The sequence below is a fragment of the Prunus avium genome, chromosome 2 (genome assembly GCF_965620075.1).
Source record: "Prunus avium chromosome 2, drPruAviu1.hap1.1, whole genome shotgun sequence".
Classification (NCBI taxonomy): domain Eukaryota; kingdom Viridiplantae; phylum Streptophyta; class Magnoliopsida; order Rosales; family Rosaceae; genus Prunus; species Prunus avium.
This window is the reverse complement of record NC_142285.1, coordinates 1,439,341-1,450,175: the sequence shown is the minus strand read 5'-3', so window position 1 is coordinate 1,450,175 and position 10,835 is coordinate 1,439,341.

Here is a 10,835-nt window from a genome sequence, read left to right as displayed (position 1 = left end):
GTCAGCATTACAGTCTTGCCTAGTGAATACCTTGGAGTAAAACACGTCCTTATACCACCTAAAATGGGACAAGGTTGGACACTTAAGGTTCATTAAGAGTTCTCTAGACCTGTCGTGCTGTAATTCTGTAGTTCCTACAAAATGTAGAGTAATTGTGTAAATTAGTGAATTTACCGCATCTTCCTGGTAAATGTTTTCACTTTTGATTAATCCAGTTACTGGATCTTGTACATTCTGCTGACCAATAGCCACCTGGGCGTTCAGGATTTGGGCTCTTGCTGAGTCGCTTAGGTGGAAATCCCACCATCCTTTTAATTGACCTACAAAGCCTGCGATGATAGCTTCAGCCACCCTCTTATCTCCATTTCCTTTTATCTTAGAGGCTGTAGCGTACATCATCATATGTTTCATTGCATTAATGATCTAATATTCCGTTAGACCATCAATATTCCATTCTACTATGGAGCTTCCATCATACTGAGCGGAATTCCACATTCCATCTTCCTCAAACTGTAAATCTACTGGAGTGGGTCTGGGGTAGTAATTTCTTGTTTTAGCAGTTTGAGTGAATTTCTTTTCATTTGTTAACCTATTAATTTCAGGTCGTTCTTCCTTAAACATCGTTTCAAGGTCTTCTATTTCTCCTAAAGGGGGAGGTGGTTTGAAGAACACCTGACTACTCATTTCCTTGATCCTTTTAGTTTCTGAGGGACCGGGGTCGAATTTCTGCTCCTTTACAGAAACAGACGTTTCAATCCTAGTGACTTGCTTTCCTAGAGACTGCAGAAACAGGTTGGTGTAATTATTCTGCTGAATAACTGCGCCTATATCCTCTTTACTAGCTGTGCGAAAATTATTGGCGCTATCATCAAGGAAAGTGGTTTCTTTGTAGGGAGCCGCTATCATATCTTTCTGTTTAATTACCATCTCGGGTGGATGTACGGCTTTTACTGATTTCCCATCTTTGGAAGTGTAAGTTGAGAACGGGCTTCCTATCATTTCTATATGGCTCCTATATTCAGGAATGTCATATTTCTGAGCACACCAATCTAACCACGTAAAAAAGAAACAATTGAATTTCTTTTCTTTCATAAAGGCGGTATGGGCTTTCCAGAGATGATTTTGCCTATGCTCCTGAAAGGCTGTTTCAAACCAGATTCTTTTATTAATATTTTCAATACTCAGATAATTCCTTTTTATCTTTTCGTGTTCTATTTCAAAGGATTTTAACATATTTATTTCAAATTCTACATCTGAGAAGGAAGGCTCGGGTTGAGGTGGATTTATCCTAATTCCTGGGTTTGGAAGGGTTTGTTCAAACCTGTAGGCTGGCCTTTGTGTCTGTTCCTGGGTTCTCCTAAGACCTGCCAAGATCATTCTGTCATGGTCTAGATCGTAAGCTATATCAGAGGAGGTGCTCGACCTATGGGGTTCTAGGTTGGATCTAGAGGGTGCTAGATCAATCCTAGAGGTACTCGACCTATGTGGTTCTAGGTTAGATCCAAAGGGTGCTAGATCAATCCTAGTTTTTCTAGCGTTGGAGAATTGTATTTCTACCTCTCCATCAGCGAATTGGGAGATCCGAGTAGGTTCTTGATTTTCAAGGGGCTTCTTTGGGACTACTTCATCCAAAATCCACTTTTCTGGTAGGGTTATATCACTCCACTTTATCATTTTTGGGACTGCTACGTTTGATTTTTCAAGGTTGGTTTGGAACAAGGTAGTTTCACCTTTGCTGTCTAAATCTTTAGCTTTGGGACAGACAGTGTTCATAACCTTATATGAAACCCTATAAATGATTGCTAGATTTTGGGATCCTGGGTCCATATCATAACCCTGAGTTTGAATATTCAATGTTAAAGCTTTTAAGATATTTACGTCGGAAAGTGCAACAGAAAAGTTTGGGAAACAGTTAAAGTATATCGGACCTTCCCCTAAGGTTGACTCAACTATTCCTAACAAGGAATCCGTGAACTTTCTATGTCTTCCATCTCTTACACAAAGCAAGATTGAACTGGGCAATCCTGTTCTGGTAAGTGGTTTCACCGCTACCTGCACCAATCCTATTTGCAAATAGTTATAATTTCTCTCCAGATGCTGGTCGATTTGACTCTGGGTGAATAGCTGAAAACTATCTTTTTTATCAATGACAGATATCGTTTTTTCAACAGTTTTTATTGCGTAATCAGATCTGAACTTGAAAGATCCTTTATAGTATATATCAGTGATGGGTACTCTGGGTATATCCCAGTTGCACAACTCCTTTTCTACGTCCCGCATGATTATTTCTTGAGAGTTTTTAACTCGTAGGGTTCTATGGCTAGGACTGTTACTAGAGCTTGCTTCTCCAGAAGAACGGATAGACAAGATTCTCCTAAGGCTTGCCATTTTAAAATTCTGGATTTTATGCTTTCCTTCTGTTCTCCTCCTAATTCAAGGTTGCTAGTCCCTGCCTAGGTCTCTCAATGCCTTAGCTTAACGGGCAACGGCTAATGAGCCTATCTGACAGCTAGACAACTCGATGACTAGTGAGTAAAGGAAACTTGACAGAAAAACCAGAAGATTAAACCAACAACTTGTTAGAAATGTGCCCTAAGAGCCAATACATTTGATGTAATCTCCTTAGAATACATTTCGTATATGATATATAAAGGGCAAACTTATTTGTTATCTTTTACATCGTGTAAAGAAACAAATGTCCCGGGTATGCTAAATAAGAGATAAAGTAATCTAAAGAAGATTAGATTCGGGAGACCTTTAATCTCTAACTGTAGCATCCCAAAATGTTCCTAATCATAGGTTATCAAATGGGCATTGATAAACCGTCAAGATTAGCACATATTATGTATGCTCAATTGGGAGGATGGTTAGTCTCAAACCATTTGTGTAGTTGACACTAATACAAGTATGTGGGTGCTCATTAGTGAATGAGTACACTGAACGCGATCAACCGTAGTTCTCATATGGAGTATTTATCTATATGTCAAATGAGAACTCATAGTTGCAATAATGCAAATTAGTCCTTAGACCTGAGGCATCATGGTTGTCCTGTGATGCGTTATTGATATTTGATAGCTCTTAAAGGCAAGCCGTAAAAGATTTGTCTTAAGTGTTGTTGGGATCTCTTAATTCATCATAGGGGCATGTGAATGTACAATAAGGAATCTCTACTTTCGATAAAGAAGGAGAATGTTTCAAGATGTGATTCAGTAAATCTTTGGCCAAAGTATTTTGAGCTTGATTTAGAAAGTTGTTCTTAATCACGTTCTTTTGAATCACATGAGGTTGTAAATCATATTAGGGGTTTGACATAATCAATCCGTACCCTAATAATATGATTTGAAACATTGTATAAGAGAAGGACCGTATTGCATTGCAATTCCAACTGAATAGGTTCTTCATCTATTCTGGTTAGCTCGGGTAGCCTTGATATATTGCTAGATGTCACTCTTGGCTTGTGGAAGTCCTAGGATTGATTGTGATCGATCCAAATAAAGGAAGAATTAAAAAGGGGGTTTTAATTCCAGTTGGTTAGAAAGAGTTCTAATATTTTCCCACTGCCTTGCTAATTAGAACCTAATGGATCGCACACCTTAAATGGTTAACTTTGAGTAATACAAATGAGAATGAGGAAATCAATTTGATTGATTTGATGTGGATGATTTACTACATGTAAAAATGTATTTGGGCGTAAGTAATAGTTAACGGAAAGCCCAAATGGTTGGGTATCAAGCCCAAGGGCTTATGACAACTAAATATTATGGTTTAAGTGTCATAAGGCCCAATTTTGGAAGCCCAATGGGGTTTGCCCGAAAATGCTTAAGTGAATGTGTATGGGAATTGTTTCTATAAGCTCATTAACACACAAACACAATCCAACATCAACCAAATGGGTTTGGGAGATCAAAGAGAGAAAAAAGAGAGTTTTCAAGAGTGAAACACTTTCATCTTTCAAAGTGGTTTAGATTGAAACCAATCTTGAGAATCTTGCACTAGCATCCAAGTATTCTCAAGATACTTATTCTCATCTCAAGGTTCCATTGGTGTGGAGACTTAGAGGCCATATACTTTTGTGGCTCACATGGAGGAGAAAGATCAAGGAGCAAAGATCAAAGATCAAAGAGGAGATCAACAAAGAGGAAATCATCAAGAGAAGACCAAACACAAATTGGTTCATATAATTGCTTCAAGGGTAATTAGATCTTATCCTTTCTCTTGAATTTTCATTTATGAAAAACATATCAATGTTCATGGCTTAAGATACTTGGAAGAAGTTTTGTTTTTGAATTTAAACAACCACCTTAGACTTCCGCTGCGATTAATTTGATTAAATGCATGTTTAATATTCAAATGAACTTTGGAAAAATGTTTTGAAATTCCTACAATTGGTATCAGAGCCATAGGTCATGAACTTGATATGTTTTTGGGGTTTAGAGATGCATATATGGGTTGTGAATTCATTTAAAAGTATAATAGTTATACTTGATTTATTTTGATATGATTGAATAAAAATCAAATGGAGTGAAAGGGGTTGTTTGGGATTTTGGATTTCCGGATTTGTGTTTTGATGATTGATGCTCTCTTTGTGTTCATATATGTATATGAATATTAGAGCATAGTTGCATTAAAACTCCCATGATTTTAACTTCATGAAATATATGATATTAAGAGCATGAGATGGTTAAAATGGAATATGGATTTTTCCGGAAATAGCATGAACATTCATATAAGTTCATATGCATGTTCTTGGTGTTCTTGATGTTCTTGTTATGGGATCTTTTTGATCCATAAGTTAGGTGGCTAATCTTGATGATTTTGTTTAGTGGAATTTTCCACCAAAATAGGTCAAAAGTTGATGATGGTGTTTTATTATAAAATTAAAAGTTTTTCAAAAATGTTTCCACTCAATAAACATTTACCCACCACACTAAAATTAATAAGATTACTTTGGTGAGTGTGTGGGGCTTTCTAGGTATAAATGTTGGTGATTTGATATAAAATGCAAAAGTTGATCAATTTATTCATATCACTAATTCTTTACCTACCACACTAAAATTAATTTTGATTACTTTGGTGAGTGTGGTTGGCCTACCTAGTCACATTCATGATTATTCACTTAATTGAAAAAATTATGATCACCACTTTGTATTATACAAATGCATGCTTTAACCCCACACCCTAGTGGATCAACTTTGGATCCATTATTAATTGTTGAATAGTTTTAGACCTAGTTGCAATATATGATAAATGTAACTATGCCTAAAAGGTTTCTACAATTACATTTACTATTGCAGTAAAATGTTTTCACTCCATGGTAAATTTATTTTATTTGAATATGGTTACCACTTGAATTAAACCCATATATATGTATGCAACCCAAGAGCATGTATTTACATTGCTAGTTTAATTGTTTAAAACGTTTAAATAATTAAAGGATGGTTATGGACTTAGACCAAACAATTGAGCTATGTGATTGGCCGCTTATTGGATATGTATTCGATTTTGATTGGCTATGTAATAATGAAATGGCTTTCATGCCTAATTTATTTTTATGCGCGCGTAATTAAAATGAATCACCTTCCAAGACCATGATCCAACATGGTGGCTCATGTTGGATCAACAAGAAAGTCCATAATCATCCTATAAGCCCAATGCAATTGGAATGTTCGGTAATGATGATAATTAATCAATTAGTAGTATCATGTATTCCCACTATCTCAAGCAAATGGTTTCTAAAACATTTAGTGGGAGTATTATGTGCTACTAATATATTGCACTGGGAACCATTTAATGAGATTAGATAGGTAATTTTAACAGGATTAAAATTGGATTAAAATGAGACCAATTTAACTACCCTCAAAGCAATATTAAGTTGATAAGCGAAATGGCACTTTGAATGCTATTTTGTGGCCTTCCACCGTGGTAGTCTCTTATTGGGTGGCACATTTACACCTTGTTGTACCTCAGTGAGGCAACATCCAGTACTTGTAACCATCCAAGGGAAGCCTATTACACATACTTGATGTAGTGCGGATAGATAACGAGTGTGGCCAACAAACTGTTAGGTTGAGGTCATACTTGAAACCCTATACCCACAAGCATGGTGGGAATAACTTAACTAAGACGAACGAAACCAACAAACTGTTAGGTTGAGGTCTAGTTCTCTAGAGGCCATAGTGATGGGTATTCACATTAATGATGTGATTGGATAAGAGTATCCCCTCATTAGTATCATAGCAATCCAACAAACTGTTAGGTTGAGGAAAACTATTTGAAAGTGAGACTCCCATCCCCACTAAGAGTTTCAACGGAAACTCTCGGATTTCAGGAGGGATATGAAATTTGCCAAAAATAGTGGGAGCTACCACCATGACTTAAAGACCCTAAGTCTTTGGTAGAAGATTAATCTAAAATTAAAATCTATTTACGTTTTGCAGAATTTCAAATTAACCATCACAAACCCAATCTCGAAGATACTTGACTCAAACGTCCAAGATGACACGAACTATCCGGTTTGATTGCACAAACACCAACTTGTCCTATAATTGGATGAGATTAGTTGTGTATAAGAAAAACCCCACCACATACCCCTCTTGGTCCATATGCCATTGAGGATGAGACAAAGGCTTATAAGAAGCATGTGTCAGATGACAACCGAGGTAAAAGTTACATGTTGGCATCCATGAAAAGGTGAAGCTACTCCTAGCTTACAATACCATATGTGAACTTGTTGTGACAAGAATGGTAAGTGGGTTCCCGGTTAATCAACATGATCTCAAAGTAATATAATTACTTAAGATATTGAAAAATATGGATTTTTCTTTGATGTTGAAGTTCAACAAGATTCTTTCTTTCATCCCCTTCATCAGTTAATCCCAATATGTTATGAACTATAATATGGGAAAGATGAATGATACCCTATATGAGCTACTCAATATGGCTATAGTAGCTTAAATGAATATCTCAAAAGATAAAGGGTTAAAAGGATAGTTGCAATTTTAGAAGGGTTCTTCTTCTTCCAAATCCAAACAAAAGGTAAGGATAAAGGAAAGAAGAAGAAAAGTTTTCTAAAAACCCAAGGAAGAAAGAATACAAAAGAAAGACAAGTAACTGAAAGGTATTTGTTTTTCACTTTGGCAAGAATGGACATTGGAAGAGAAATTGCAAGAGATGTCTTGCAAGCCTCAAGAGAAAAACCTTCAGAAGGTCACTCTCTTGTTCTAAAATTAGTAATTACAGTTAAAGCTTCTAAACTGAATAGTTGATTCAGGAGCTAGTCAACATATATGCAATTGTGTGCATGGACTAGTGGGAGTAGAAGACTTGGAAAATGAGAAATGGTGCTAATCGTGGGAAATAGCACTAATGTAGTTGCCAATGCAATAAGCACCTAACATCTCAAACTACCATCCGAAGAGGACCTGAATTTGAAATAATTGGTATTTCATTTCTAGATGTGTAAAGAGCTTAATATCCGTCTCTATATTTTAAGAGATGGATTTGATGTTTTGTTTGACAAAATGCTTTGTTCTATTTCACATATCAATCAAATCGTTGCTTATGCAATTTTGATTGATGGTCTCTTTTCATTTTAGAAATGAATGGTAGCATTAACTGTATATGGATAAAGATGCAACTAGACCTGAGAGGCCTAGAGATGTGGATACATCAACTAAATTGTGACACCTTAAACTTGGAGGCATTAGCCAAGATAGAATTCACCGGATGGCAAAAGATGGAACCTTTTGGATCATTTGATCATGTTCATATGCCTACTTGTGAATCTTGTCTACATGGTAAAATGACCAAGTCTCCTTTCACTGGTAAAGGAGAAAGAGTTACAGAACTGTTGGGATTAATTCACTAAGATGTTTGTGGATTTTTGTATACAAACACAGATGGCGGTTATTCATACTTCATTACCTTTACCGATGATCATTCACGGTTAGGGTATTTATACTTAATGAAGCATAAATATGAATTTTGAAAAGTTTCAGGAATTCAGAAATGAAGTTGAAAACCAAACAAGCAAGAGTATTAAAATCCTTAGATTCGATCTAGGATGTGAATACTTAAGCACATAGTTTCTTGATTACCTCAAGGAACACGGCATCTTATCACGATGGACTCCACCAGGAATTCCACAACATAATGGAGTTTCTAAAATGAGTTCCATGAGCTGTACTAATTTACCTATATCCTTTTAGGGATATGCACTTGAAACTGCAATTCATTTGCTAAATAGAGTGCCTTCCAAATCCATTCCACAAACTCCATTTGAAATGTGTTTTGGGAAGAAACCAAGTCTTGATTAGATCAAGATTTGGGGTTGTCCAGCATATGTAAAGGCAATATGCGGATAAACTAAATGCAAGGTTAGTGAAGTGTAGATTTATAGGGTATCCAAAAGGAAACTATGGGATATCACTTCTATCACATCGACGAGCAAGAGTTGTTTATCACAAGGTCAGCTACCTTCCTAAAAGGGAATACACTCTTGATGGGAAAAGGGGGACATGAGATAGAACTCAAGGAATTGTCCAATGAGCTAGAAATCAACACTGAACTAAGTGCAATCCCAGATCCACAAACTTGTTGTAACACAGACTCCACGTAGTTCAAGAAGGGTTAGAAGAATGCCTAAAAGGTATTATGGTTTCCTTCATGACAACAAAGGAGAGTTGAATCTCCTAAGTGATTGTAAGGATATCGAAGACCCTTCGAACTACAATGAGACAATGTCAGACATTGACTCATAGAAATGGCTTGGAACCATGAAATCCGAAATGGATTCTACGTATACCAACAAAGTCTAGACTCTAGTTGATCCTCCTCCTGGTATTGTACCAATAGGGAATAAATGGATCTTTAAGAGGAAGATAGGCTCAGATGGGATAGTAGAAACCTACAAAGCAAGGCTAGTAGCAAAGTGCTACAAGCAAAGAGAAGGGATTGACTATGAAGAAACCTTCTCTCCTGTCACTATGACAAAGTCTATTCGGATTTGGCTTGCAATAGCTGCATACCATGATTATGGGATTTGTCAAAATGGATGTGAAGGCGGCTTTTCTGAATGGCCACCTTCAGGAAGAACTATATATAGATCGACCTGAAGGCTTCATTTCTAAAGTTGATAAGCATAAGGTATGCAAGCTACATAGATCCATTTATGGGTTGATGCAAGGTTCTTGGAGTTGAAACATCCTATTTGATGAAGTTGTCAAAACATTTGACTTCATACAAAACATGGATGACTAATGAGTGTACAAAAGGTCAGTGGGAGTTTGGTAGCATTCCTAGTGATGTATGTAGATGACATACTACTTATCGGAAACGATATAGGAATGATATCTTCAGTGAAGCTGTGACTCATTAAAATCATTCTTAATGAAAGATTTTAAAGAAGCATCTTACATACTTGAGATAAAGATTTATCCTGATAGATCTAAGAGAATAATTGGATTATCTCAATCCTTGTATGTTGATAAGATGCTAAGGAGATTTCATATGGAATAGTCTAAGAAAAGTTTACTTCCAGTATGACATGGACTTCACTTTTCTAAGAGCATGTGTCCAAAAACTCATTATGAGATACAGTAGATGAGTAAAAAAAAAAAAAAAAAATCTCTTATGCATATGCAATTGGGATTCTCATATATGTCATAGCATGTACAAGACATGATATCGGTTATACGAGTATAACTAGAAGATATAAATCAAGCCCATGATTGGATCAATTGGGAGCAGTCAAGTATGTTCTTAAATACTTAAGAAGGACTAAGGACATGTTCCTCATCTGAGAGAAACATCAGAGTAGCAAGTGGAAGCCTTTACTGATTTGGGTAATATATCTATTATCAATTATTGCAAATCCACCTAAGGGTACGTCTTCATTTTGAATGAACACGTAGTTGTTGGAGAACAACTAAAGTTGATTACATTGTCGCTTTAGAAGCTACAATAAAATCTGTTTGGATAAAAAGGTTCATTACCGAACTAAATAAGGTTCTAACCATAATGTCACAAGTACCTTTACTGTGTGATGACAATGGGGCGATAGCTCAAGCCAAGGAACCTAGGTCTCATCAAAGATCCAAACACATAGAAAAATGTTACCATTAGATGGGGCATCTACAAACAACGTAACAGATCCACGCACTAAGCCTATGTCACAGTTACAACTGGATAGACATACAGAGATAATGGGTATGAGATACATGGCTATGTGGCTCTAGTGCAAGTGGGAGATTGTTAGAAATGTGCCCTAAGAGCCAATACATTTGATGTAATCTCCTTAGAATACATTTCGTATATGATATATAAAGGGCAAACTTATTTGTTATCTTTTACATCGTGTAAAGAAACAAATGTCCCGGGTATGCTAAATAAGAGATAAAGTAATCTAAAGAAGATTAGATTCGGGAGACCTTTAATCTCTAACTGTAGCATCCCAAAATGTTCCTAATCATAGGTTATCAAATGGGCATTGATAAACCGTCAAGATTAGCACATATTATGTATGCTCAATTGGGAGGATGGTTAGTCTCAAACCATTTGTGTAGTTGACACTAATACAAGTATGTGGGTGCTCATTAGTGAATGAGTACACTGAACGCGATCAACCGTAGTTCTCATATGGAGTATTTATCTATATGTCAAATGAGAACTCATAGTTGCAATAATGCAAATTAGTCCTTAGACCTGAGGCATCATGGTTGTCCTGTGATGCGTTATTGATATTTGATAGCTCTTAAAGGCAAGCCGTAAAAGATTTGTCTTAAGTGTTGTTGGGATCTCTTAATTCATCATAGGGGCATGTGAATGTACAATAAGGA